This window comes from Meleagris gallopavo, chromosome 2, assembly GCF_000146605.3.
Source record: "Meleagris gallopavo isolate NT-WF06-2002-E0010 breed Aviagen turkey brand Nicholas breeding stock chromosome 2, Turkey_5.1, whole genome shotgun sequence".
NCBI classification, from domain to species: Eukaryota; Metazoa; Chordata; class Aves; order Galliformes; family Phasianidae; genus Meleagris; species Meleagris gallopavo.
Genome location: NC_015012.2, coordinates 86,617,633 through 86,629,625, shown reverse-complemented (window position 1 = coordinate 86,629,625; position 11,993 = coordinate 86,617,633).

Below are 11,993 nucleotides of genomic sequence, written 5' to 3'. Positions count from 1 at the left end.
CACCATTTCAAATACCCAACAGATGTTTTTAATTTCTGTTTTTCTCCAAAGACAATGTCAATGGATGACAGTTTCTTACTTTCTCCAACAAAAAAATAATTCCTTAGACTATTTTCTATTCTTTCTGCTACCACTATTGGCAGCCACAAATTCCCACTTTCTCAGAGTACTTTTGACCTTCTCAGATGACAAATAATTCTTCAGTTTCTCTCTTTGCCCTTACAGATGGTGACTTTAGAATGTTTCTGGTTCTCTCGTGTGCTGCTGCACTACAATTATACTAGCTGCACCCCTCAAGGATGCCTCTGGTTCACAGGCTAAGTGGCCAGGCCAAGTTCCCAGGCTGACAGATTTTTTTCCCTTGTCAGTGTTTTAGCAGTCATTTTAGGTTAGTGTTTTCTCATTTTGGTCAGATCACTTCTCCAACTGCTCTCATCAGTCCTACTGAGGAGGGGGAGCTAGAGGACAGCTATGTAGGGATCCAACAGACAACCAGGGCTCACAGATGATACACTCTGTTTTATAATAACCCGCAGTCATGTGAGTCATGTGAGTTGTAAGGACCTTCAGCTGGTCTAATGCCCTTGCTCAAAGTCGGTTCCATTACCATAGACTTTTCCAGGTGAGTTCCAAATGCCTCAAAGTACAGAGATCCCACAGTTTCTCTGTAAGCCGGTGGTTTGACCACATGCATGATTCCAGGCTGAACCAACCCAGATTCTCAGAGGACAATTGCTCCAGCCCCCGACCAAACTTGCTTCAGTTTACTGCTGTCTCAACTAAGAACTGGGTCACAATACTGGGTATGACTGCACCTTCTCAGCAATTCTGGTTGTGTTTGGGTACCCGCAGTTCTTCTTCTTACAGTTCATGTACAGATCATGTATAGATACATAATAGCCTTCTTAAAATGAAAGTATTAGCCTATTGTGACAAGAGACAGCGTTTCCTAAAACAGCGGCTGGCATACTCATCTATCTTAAAATCTTTTGATCTCCTGATGATAATGAAGCTAGTTGTAACTTATTCTGGTCCCACAAGGTCCTGTGTCTCAGCTGGTTGCTCCAAGATAATTACTCTCCATGGAGCAACTGTTCTTTTTTAGACCTGCAGGAGAGTTCTTTTGATCTCCTGTGTACCAGGAACATTTTCTGTCCTGAGTTTTTCAGCTCAGCATTTTCAGAGGTAACGGTAACTACACCTTTGCTGTTTCCCGTGCTCTGACTTATCTTGAACCACTCTTTTTGTGCCTCTGAAAAATAAAAGAATCTGCTGATTTACTTAAGAAATACAAGTGTATCAATAATCATGTCCATGTTCTAAATGACTCAGTTATTAGAGTAGCATTTTCAATATACCACTTGAGTGACGTATTGCACAAGAATAAAACAAACACTTTAAGAAATTTCTCAAATCTCTTTCTGGGTAGTAAAACTGTCATTTACAGTAAAACAGTAAAAACTAAGTATTAGCATTTTCTTCTGTGTGAATTTCCACAATGTCATACTCACAGAAAAGAGTTTAGCATTTCAGTACTAGACCTTTCACATTGGAAAACAATGCTTCTTGAGCAGCCATACAGCTGTGATCATTCTCACTCTCTGCCAGGTTGCTGTCTCTGTCTCATCCAAGGACATTGGAAGGGAGCTGGGAGCCCTCTTGAGGCTGGAAAATAAAGCTAATCAGAAAAGCTTCCGGCTTTGTGCTTCAGTGTGAAAGCTCACAACCTTCTAATAGCCAGACCAAAACACTCAGAAATTATGACTGAGCATCTTCAAACATATTATATCTTCCAGCTGAAATAGTGTTAGAAATCAATATAAAAATATTTTAGAAGTCATAACCTTGGTTCCAGTGTTGCTGGAAAGACAGAAGCAACTGTGCTTGTTTTATTTATTTAAAAGCTAGTGGTTTTTCTGGATTTTTGTGCTGCGCTAACCCATCTCTGGAAATACTAATAAATACGAATGTCTAAATGTTAAGCAGAAAATAACAAATAGCAAATGACAAGCAATATTTTTTTAACTTCCTTGAGAATTATTTAAAGAAAAAAATACTTGTTTATGAGAATAATTACTCAAAAGTTTTGGTGATGATGGAGCTGTGTTGAGCAAGAAGAATGGCCTTGCAGTAGGAGCTTCCAACACTCGTATGAAGTGAACTCTATCCTATCCAAAAGAGAAGATGATTCACAGACCCTGGAGGTGTTCAAGAAATGTGTAGATGTTGGACCAAGGAATATGGTAAGTGGGCACGGTGGAGATGAGTTGACTGTTGGGCTAGATAATCTTAGTGGTCTTTTTCTACCTTAATGATTCTATGTTTCTATGTATGAAAATAATCCTCTGTTTTAAATGCAAGTTACCATCCTTATAGGTTGAAACAGATGAAATTATCAAGCCCAAGTCACAAGACTGTGTGAAATTGCTCTGAGCACAAGCACTACTCCTCCTTATGAGGCAGGATGTTTGTAACACAGAAATGTTTTGAGCTGAATACCAAAATTCAGAAATTATATCTTCTTACTTCTGGAAGACAGCACAATGCAGGTACTATAGTCTATGTATTCAATGTCTGTATATTCAGACAAATCTGGGTGATAGCTTTGATAAGTTAAATATGCTCAATTTGTCTCTGAAAAGATGAGATTCAAACATTCTGAAATGACAGACAAGTTATCTACATTTTGGGAAATTTAGCCTCTGGGAGGACCAGAAAGAACAAAACAAGTGACATAACATCTCTTCGTCTTTTTGTGGACTTCTATAAAAAATGAAGATGTGAATACCATGAAAATAAAAGCAATTGAACTTTGCAGACTTGAAAAACAAGCTCATGAATTATTTTGAGATGACTATTCTCTGTGTAAGGACAGCTGAGTAAGAAGTCCTCTCAATGAAGTAGTTTTTCATTATACTTCTCTGCTCACGAAAAATGACAATAAAGTCTTCTGCTGACCGTATAATGAAAATAAAATCAGAGGCACTGAAGCACTGTATTAATTGTAACATGAAAAAGTACTCTGAATGATATCGTTTTGATGCCATTTGAATCTACTGTGAACCATAGCTTTTTGCATGTCTGTTATATTAAGCAAACTTCAGAGGAGATTGTGTTTTGTAAATTATTTACTATGTCATATAAATACATATCTGAAGACAGACTGCTTGCAAACTCACAAGGTATAATAGAGATGTTACATCAGGAAGTTTAGAGTTTTACGACAGTTACATTAGAAGGTTTTGTTTGCTAAAGCAGCCAACAGTGAGAAGGTAACAATGTCAAGGTTAAATAATGATATGTCAGATAACACTAACACTAATTCATCTTCTAAATTGTGCATTCATCCACTGGAAATAACTGAAGAGTAAAAAAGACCTGAACATACTATTAAGTCAGGTTGATTATGAGTTACCACCATGACAGGAATGTTAAAAGGAAAATGTAGTTGTAGGATGCATTGGGTATTCATATATCGAGTACAAGAAAAATCATATTTGCAAGATTATCTAAGTTTCTGGCCACTCACATTCAAGATGAAAGAAATCACATGGAAACAAGCATGGAATAAGAATATGATAAGTGAAAGGGAAAAATCCAGAAGAATATTCTTCTCAAAATGGAGGGATAGGTTGTATGATTGCCTCTGGTTAACACAGAAGGAACAGATCTATTAAGCACCAATGCTGATGGAAGAACAGGAGACATATATAAGTTTATCTATATGACAGCAGCACATTCATGCCCTTTTTGTCCTGCTTTCTTCTGAAGGATGCAATTCTCTCTGATTGTGGAATTTCTAAATAAGCAGGGTTCAATTAAGTATGCTTACATTTTCAAGGTTTACTATTTAACTTTAAATTATATTAACTCTGTTGGCTTATTTGGAGGAGGTTTGTTAGAGAATGGGAGATTCCAGAGAAAGATTTTAGAGGAAAAAAAGATCAAATTGTGACATTTGTATACATACGTATTTATGTAGAAATTGCAAATAAAAAGGATTCTTTAATAAATTTTGTTATTCCTTTGTTATTTCTTATACAGAACATCTTCCTTTTCAATCTGATTTACAAACATGAAAATAATATATTTCTTCATACTCACTTTCAGTTTGCACTTTTGAATCTGAGCAGTGTCTCAAGCTTTTATGTGGAAATGATCTAATTCAAATAAAGTTGATTCTCACTGCAATTGGTACTCTGTTACTTCTTGAAGACAAATTCTTATTCTCTTATTGGAAAAGCTTTTTACCTTATAAATTCCAAATTTCGGTATTTTTGTTCATTGCTTACACTCACTGAAATGAAGGGCAGAGTAGACTTTCTGATCGCTAGGAATGCTTCAGTATATAACATGAGCATAATAATGAGTTATTCTCCCTTAGCAGTGATCAGATAGGAGTTTCTTAGAAAAATTACACAGTTTGACCTAAGAAATAAATGGCAGAGTCGTTGTTAATGATAAGAAATGTGTTTAGTAGGCTTCTTGTCCATATTTTTATCTAAGAAATGATACCGTGCTGTGTATCAAGTTGTTAAAGAAGTAGGAAGACAAGCAACTTGTGTTAAAACAACACTGGTCTCCTCTCTTGTGCATTCAAGTTTTCTCAGGAAGTAAGATCTTACCTTGGACCTTCCCTCTATTTGCAGTTTAATTATCTTTTCTGGGTTGCATTCATGTCTCTATTTTGTTTTCAACAAGTACCTTCTGTCTACTTACTCATCCAGAAAAACAAAGCCAAAAATATTAATGCATCTCAAGCAAAATCACTTTCCAAGAGCATTATATCAAAGGAGCAGATATGAGAGGCACTGATTTTTGTTAGATGAGCACTTGATCAACTGTCAGAAAGAGAAATCACTTCAATACAAACCTGCATTAATAGTATGGTATGCACTGATATTTTTCAAAGAACTTCAGTGAGAAATGCTGCTTTTTTCCTTTCTTTGTCCCATTCAGGCTAGCAACAACGAAACTAGAAGTCCATGCAGATAAATCTGCTGATCAGGTGAGTGAGCAATGTGGATGAGAAAAGCATTAGTGTAGGAAAATCCTACAGCATAGAAAAGGCTTTCAGTCTGACTTCTGTTCAGGTTAGAGAATTATTTTCAACATGGTTGCTTAGTTTACATGGTACTGGACTGTACAAAAAGATGTGCTTCAGTGAGTCGTGTCTCAAAAAGATCCCAGAGCTTCCTATGACATAGTGCACGATACGGTGAGTTTTGTACTGAGGAATCCCATCAGAAACTTGCTTTCCTGTCTCTCTTCTTACCATTATCAAACAAAAATGTTTGAGAATCTTTTAGAAAAATCCTGTATTTTCTATCAATTTCTGAACAGAGCTTCAGAACAGCCATGAGAATTTTTTGTTTGTTTTTTTTTCCATTAAAAATACACCTGCAGTTCCCTGGAATTTTATTAGTTTGGTATGCCATTGTTGATGTTGACCAAGATTCAGGCCCATTATAGAATTTTACAAAGTGTGCTACAAAGTGGTTTTGCTGCTAAAATAAAGTTCAACTGTCACCCTGATTATGCAAAGCAATACATGAATGAAACTACAATGAAACTACAACAAAAACTGAATTAAAATTTTTCATCCACTTCTACAAGAAATGTCAAAACAGAATATAAGTTCATTTTGTTACATTTCCAGTACTGCGGGAAATTAGCCCCTTGCGTCTGTATCATAGCATAATTACCATAATGTTTATAAACACCTTTATTATTTTGGCCAGTACTTCACTGGTAGATAGCAATCTCACACAAAATTAGATATTCTAAGCCACATCTAATCTTAAGTCCAAAATTTTTCTTGCCCTAACATTTTTAGTAAAGTCTCAGACACTGATCCCCTTTTTTATATTGGATAATGTCATGTTCCACAGATAACCACACTGATATCAGGAAAATCTCTTGGAGTTTAAAGGGCTACTGCTAGTGATGCAATTCAAAACTCACTTTCCATAAACCTCCCATCAAGTTCTTGCCCTTCCTTCATCTGCACTTCTACATTCTGGTGAGGATCCAGTGGAATCAACTTGAAAGCTGAAATTTGAATTTATTCTCAGAACAACAACAAACATAGAATTTCAGTGTTCTTGAGTACTTGTTGTAGGATTCTGGATGTACTGAACAAGGAGGTTGTGGAATCTCGATCATAAAAGATATTTAAGAATAGATTAGACAAATCTTTTTTTAGCACTCACTTTCTGGAAAGAGGGACAGGCTAATGGACAAGAAAAGCTCTCGTTATCACTTACTCTAGCATTTATGATTCTACAGTATGATGCAGAGCGACATAACTCACATTCAGATCATTAAAATATGAATCAAAACATCAGGTATAATCCTGAATGACTAGCATGAAGAGAAAAGTGACATTCTACTTTTCATTTGCAGGACTGATTTTCATGTGTATCTTCTGAAGAGGGAAATATTTCCTGTTCTTCATTGTAGAATAATTTATGAAACTATTTTTGTAGACGTTTTGGATATATTCTAAGGCACTCTTTTGAACAGAACTTCAATAATGTTCCCATCACAGTTCAGATAATGACAGTTTCCTTTTTCAATATCCATATCAGCAGGAGTCACACAAATAACAGCACTTTAATATTTCTTCCCTAGGCACACTTTATGTGTTTTTTTCTGAATTCAGTATGGTGAGTGTTTGTAAGACTTTTCCTCAGCATTCCTAACAGAGTAGTACATGGGGGATTTGGGCACTGAAATTCTTACTATTGTGAAACCTGAACAAAACTAAATGTTAAATACATGGCAAAATATTGTTGAGCCAAGGTGGCTCTGGTACTGCAGAACTTGAATCTCTGGAGTAATTGATAAAATTAGACTTGGCTCATATATGAACAGGCACTTATCTGGGTAGATGAAGGGTATTTGAGTATCACTTTTGAACTCACATCCACAAATTCCATCAAAGTTGCACACTAGGGGCTCAAGTACTTCTTTCAGATCTGGTCATCTGCCAAGTAAACATGGAATGGAAATGGCAGACACAAATGTTAGGAATGGGAAACCCACTAAAAATAGAATAGAAATGGCAGTGAATATCTCACTTACTGTATTTTAAAACTGAATCTGGACATGATAGTTGTCAAATCTTCGGCTCTGCCTGTCGCACATGTCCACTGTTATTACAAGCTCATCTATATCACTAAATATTTCTGGCTTTTTGGATTTCTTTCTTTCTAGAGCATTAAAGTAGAACTGCTCAAAAAGTGGGACATTCTATAAGTTATTAACAAATCTTAAGCCTTGATTTCTTGCTTCTTCACTTATTTCCACATTGCCCTTATAATACGATATCATTAGGCTGGTCTTGCATATTTCAGATGTGTTACTTCAGGAATCATTTCTCAGAAGGTGTCATTCTCTGGTGTGCAGGAAAATAATTTTTGCCACAGTGTAACAAGCATTCAGGCTTATTTTACTGAGCATTGTGCTTAGCATTGGGGAAAAAAAAAAAAAAGCATTGTTGCATCTAATACCAAGCATTTCTATGGTTTGTGGTTTCTAACCATTTACAGTAGTAAATAGTGCTTTCTCCAAATTAACTTAAATCACAACAAAGGGAGAAAACTGGAGAATAAGACAACTCACAAGCAAACCTTCAAATGACCACTTAGAAGAAATAAAGTATGAGACATGATCAGACAGCAAGAATCGTAGACCTTGAAGGTAGTTTAGTGATCATTAAATCCAGCCACTGACATAATAGATGAGCTGTTCATATAAGCCTACCAGACATCAATATAAAACTCCTACTAATAAATTGTATTTGCCTCAATGACAGTTCAAGTCCTTTACAACGCTTGTATTTAACATCGGAGATAGCTGTGGTCTGACAGACCATATTATACAAAACCATCACTTTCACTTAGGATAAAATATGTGGAAAACATACATCATGATGCAAACCAAAGACCGTTAAATTTGATACATATGTTTCTTCAAAAAAATAGGATTTTCCATAATAAGCAACAGAAATAGATAATTACCAAGAGAGACCACTGAGTAAGAAGACAGGTAATAGTTTTCCAAGTGTTTTGCAGAAAGCTAATATTGTCCAACACAGAAATCCCTGTACGGCCTACTCCCTCCATTATCACCAAGTTTTGGGGGTGCTGAAGTATAAAGTAATCTTACCATTTAACTTGACTCCAAAAAATCAACTCTGAGCCAAGCCTTACAGCTGAGACACTTAAACTGAAAAGGCTGAAGCCATGTATGTGCAAAAATATTTAATTGCTTAACTTCCTTGGATCAAGAGAAAATTGAATGTAAAGTACTCAGGATAGCTAATAAATCTGACTTATAACCTTTTTGTTTCCTTAGACGGGAAGCAATTAAAAATGAAAAGCAAAATGGAAAGAATACAATACATTTTAAATACTGTTATATTATTTCATGCTGTAATTCCCTCTTCCTAAAATATTTTTCTAACTTTCTATTTTCTCATATACTGGATAAATTTAAAAAAAAAAAATCTGTTTTTTAAAAGTCTTTCAGTTAAGTGACAGAAAGGATTTTGTAAATTTTTTGGCCATTCGAACACCAATGAAACAGAATTTCAAATATCTATGCCAACAACTGATTGGTACATTCCTAGATACCCCAAAATTCTTCATTCCAAATTTTTAGTATAAGACTTCTGTCCAATAGTCTGAGTAATAAAACATAAAAATCATAGTCCAACAATTTGTGAACAAGGTAAGTCCAGTTTTGACGAATACATTATTCATAACAAACTGTTAATTCACATCCTGCCTTTAACTATCATAGGATACCATATTATCAGCCAAAGAGCTCTTAAACCGTACTGGATGTCATAGCAAGACTTCTATGTTTCATTTTCTGAATAAGATTTCATTTGTTTGCTTTAAGGTTAGAAAGTACAGAAAATGGCATTATGTGACAATGCAGCTAAATATTTACAAATAATTTCAGTTATAGAATATAAATCCTTTTTTTTTTTTTATCAGTAGTTTCATATTTGGTGTATTTGATTTCATTTATTCCACTGCAACTACTTGATTCTCCTCTTCTAGACTGAAACACTGAAGAAGCCGTAAGCTCACGTTACAATTTGTGTGGGGTCAGAAGTCACTTTTTTTGAAACAGTCTTTCTGAAACACTGGATTTCAGCGTGATGCTGATAAAACTATTATTAGTACAGAGAAGAACATCCTACATAGTACTTTCTAAATGCAGTTTGCTTAGGTAAGAGCATTAATGACAGTATCAGCAGCAAAAACTCCTGGCAGTGTACTAAGTTGGGTACATGCACAGAAGGAGACATTTGGCTGCTTAAACAGGATTAATGCCTCTTTGGAGGAGTTTGCACATCACTGGTGGGATGCTTATCACAGCATAATAATTCTAGAACAGGCACATATTTATATTTGAACTCCAGTGTAAGAGTCACCTTTGTCATGTCCTGAGCCACAGTGACAAAGTTTGCCTCTGAAACCTCACACCTGACTGAGAATTCATTCCTCACCCATCCCATGAGCAAAGCAAAATGTGCTACCTTAAAACTTCTTCAGTGAGCTGAATAACCAAATCACTCTGGACCAGGTGAGACCCCTATGGTTACTGATATGGCAAAGAGGAGGCTTTCATTAGTCACTGAAATATTTGTGGTGTAAATAAGCAAAGCTATCCTACTGTGGGGAAAAGTTAATAGAGGTGATAATGATCATCTTAGTTGTTGGTATTGCTTAAAAAGCTTGAGTGGGATTGTTATTGCATTTTAATTGCTATTTGTGAGTCTTATTGATTTTATTCTGACATACATAGCAGACAAAGTAGATACACTCAAACTGCTAACATTAAAAAAGAAAATGGCTGATAGCTGCAAAGTAGAGTATATCACAGTTTATCAGGAAATTCCTTTGTTAATTATTTTTAGGTCTTAGCAATATTTAAAGGTCATTCATTGCTTTCTAAACTTACAAGCTTTACTGCAAGGTTATATAAATCTTCACTCAATTGTTTTGTGCACAAGTCATTGTAACTACTGGCTGCTCCCAGCTCATAATGTGCTTAGAAAATTTATACATTTGGAGATTTTTATTTAGGTTAAATTATCTGAAAAAGGTGCCTGACTCAAAAATGTACCAAAAGAGAGTGATTCATATACAAATAATCATATAAGATATGCTGCTCTTAAGGATAAAATCTTTAAAATTTACATATTTTTAAGTTCACAACTCCCACGTTATTTTGTCTCAGAATATGGATTTGAGAAAACATCATATTGATAACATTTTGACAATCAAAGCTCAGTTCATACCAGGTGGAAGGGAAGTCACATGTTTTTGAACTATTTTTAGCTAAATTACTAGTTAGATGTCAGTAACTGTATAGCCATCTTGGATACAAGAGAAAGCCTTTCCTAGCATCTAATCATACTTAATATCCACTTACTTGCAAAATAATGGAAATCTTTTCATTTAAGTTCTTATCACTGGTTCTGCCTTCAGAAAAGACTTTCTTCAATGCATTGGACAATTTCTCTTTTCCTTGAGTTTTGAAAAAGTAGCATTAGGTCTCTCTTGTTCTAATTCTTGCACAGCAAGGAAAAAATAATCAATAACCCTCCAGGAAATAATAAACGTAGTACCACAGAAAGAAGAATCTTCAAGATCCTAAAAAGAGTAGCATCCAGGGATGTTCTGTAGCCACTAAGAAATTATTAGGACAGGAACTTGAGAATTTAGTTGTTCAAATGATTAAGATGAGGTTTCAGCAGAAGATCTAGTATTGATTTTAGCCCAGAACACAGAACTCAGAAGAAGTGGAAGTTTTCATGGCTGTAAATGATTTGAGAAGCCTTTCAGCTTTGAAGTATTTAATGGGATCAACTGTCATTCCAGCAGAACAAGTAGTGCCAAAGAATAACTCAAATTAGTGCTCAGAGGCAAGAGGTACCAGATCTCCCAGGAGACCCACATCTATTTATGTATCTGTAAATCTCTGAGTTTGTTTACATACACATGGGCCTTCCACCAGTTTTCACCAGAATTCTGAATTACCTTATAATGATTTGGATTTTGTACTGATGTAAATGAGTACAACCAATTGGCAAAGAAGTAATCCTAACATTTTTGCCATTAAACATGTGAACGTATGACAGCATTATATCAAGATGTGTCATTCTTCCAGAAGGAAATTTAGAAAAGGTGGGAAGCCAATGAAAACATTCAGTTTAAGACTATATTTGTAAGTATTTTCATTCTTCTAGTATATGAAAAATTGTGTAGCATTTTTGAAATTACATATTATATTTTCTGCATCAGAAAAATGATAATGCTGTTTATTGTCACAAATTTTCTGCTTTTTCATTTGTCCCTCTGCGAGCCCAGAAATACACTTATAGAACACTGGTTGTGTTAAAACTCGTATTTTCCAGCCCTATTCATAAAGAGTAACAGGTTTTTTTTTTTTTTAATGCATGTCTGAAACATAATTCTCCTTCCAATTATATTTCAGGAGAATGAAAAATCTCCTCTACTATTTAGGGTACTGTCCTGAATAATTTCATCCCAACAAAACCAGTCATTTTGAAGTAGATAGCTACAGTATCAAAGTACTTTTTTCCTGCTGAATATGTTTTCTCAGTCTTCAAAGAGTTCATCTTTACTCAGAAGAAGAATGGAGTCATCTGAACTATAAAATCTGCTCAGTTTTGATGGGTGGGTTGATATGAATACTAGGTAGCCTTTACCTAAGAGAGTCCAGTTTTTTCAAAAACTGAATAAAATAATAATAAAAAAAAACATATTTTTATTTGCTTTTCCAACTGAGAGATTTCCTATTGTTTTTTTGCTTGCTTGGTTTTATTTGTGAAAATTACAAAATATGCATTTAGCTTGTACTATGCATATTTTTCTGTAGAGGCACATACATTCCTGTCTATCTCATTTGGTATAGCTCTACAGTGGATCTACAGCATTCTATCAGTG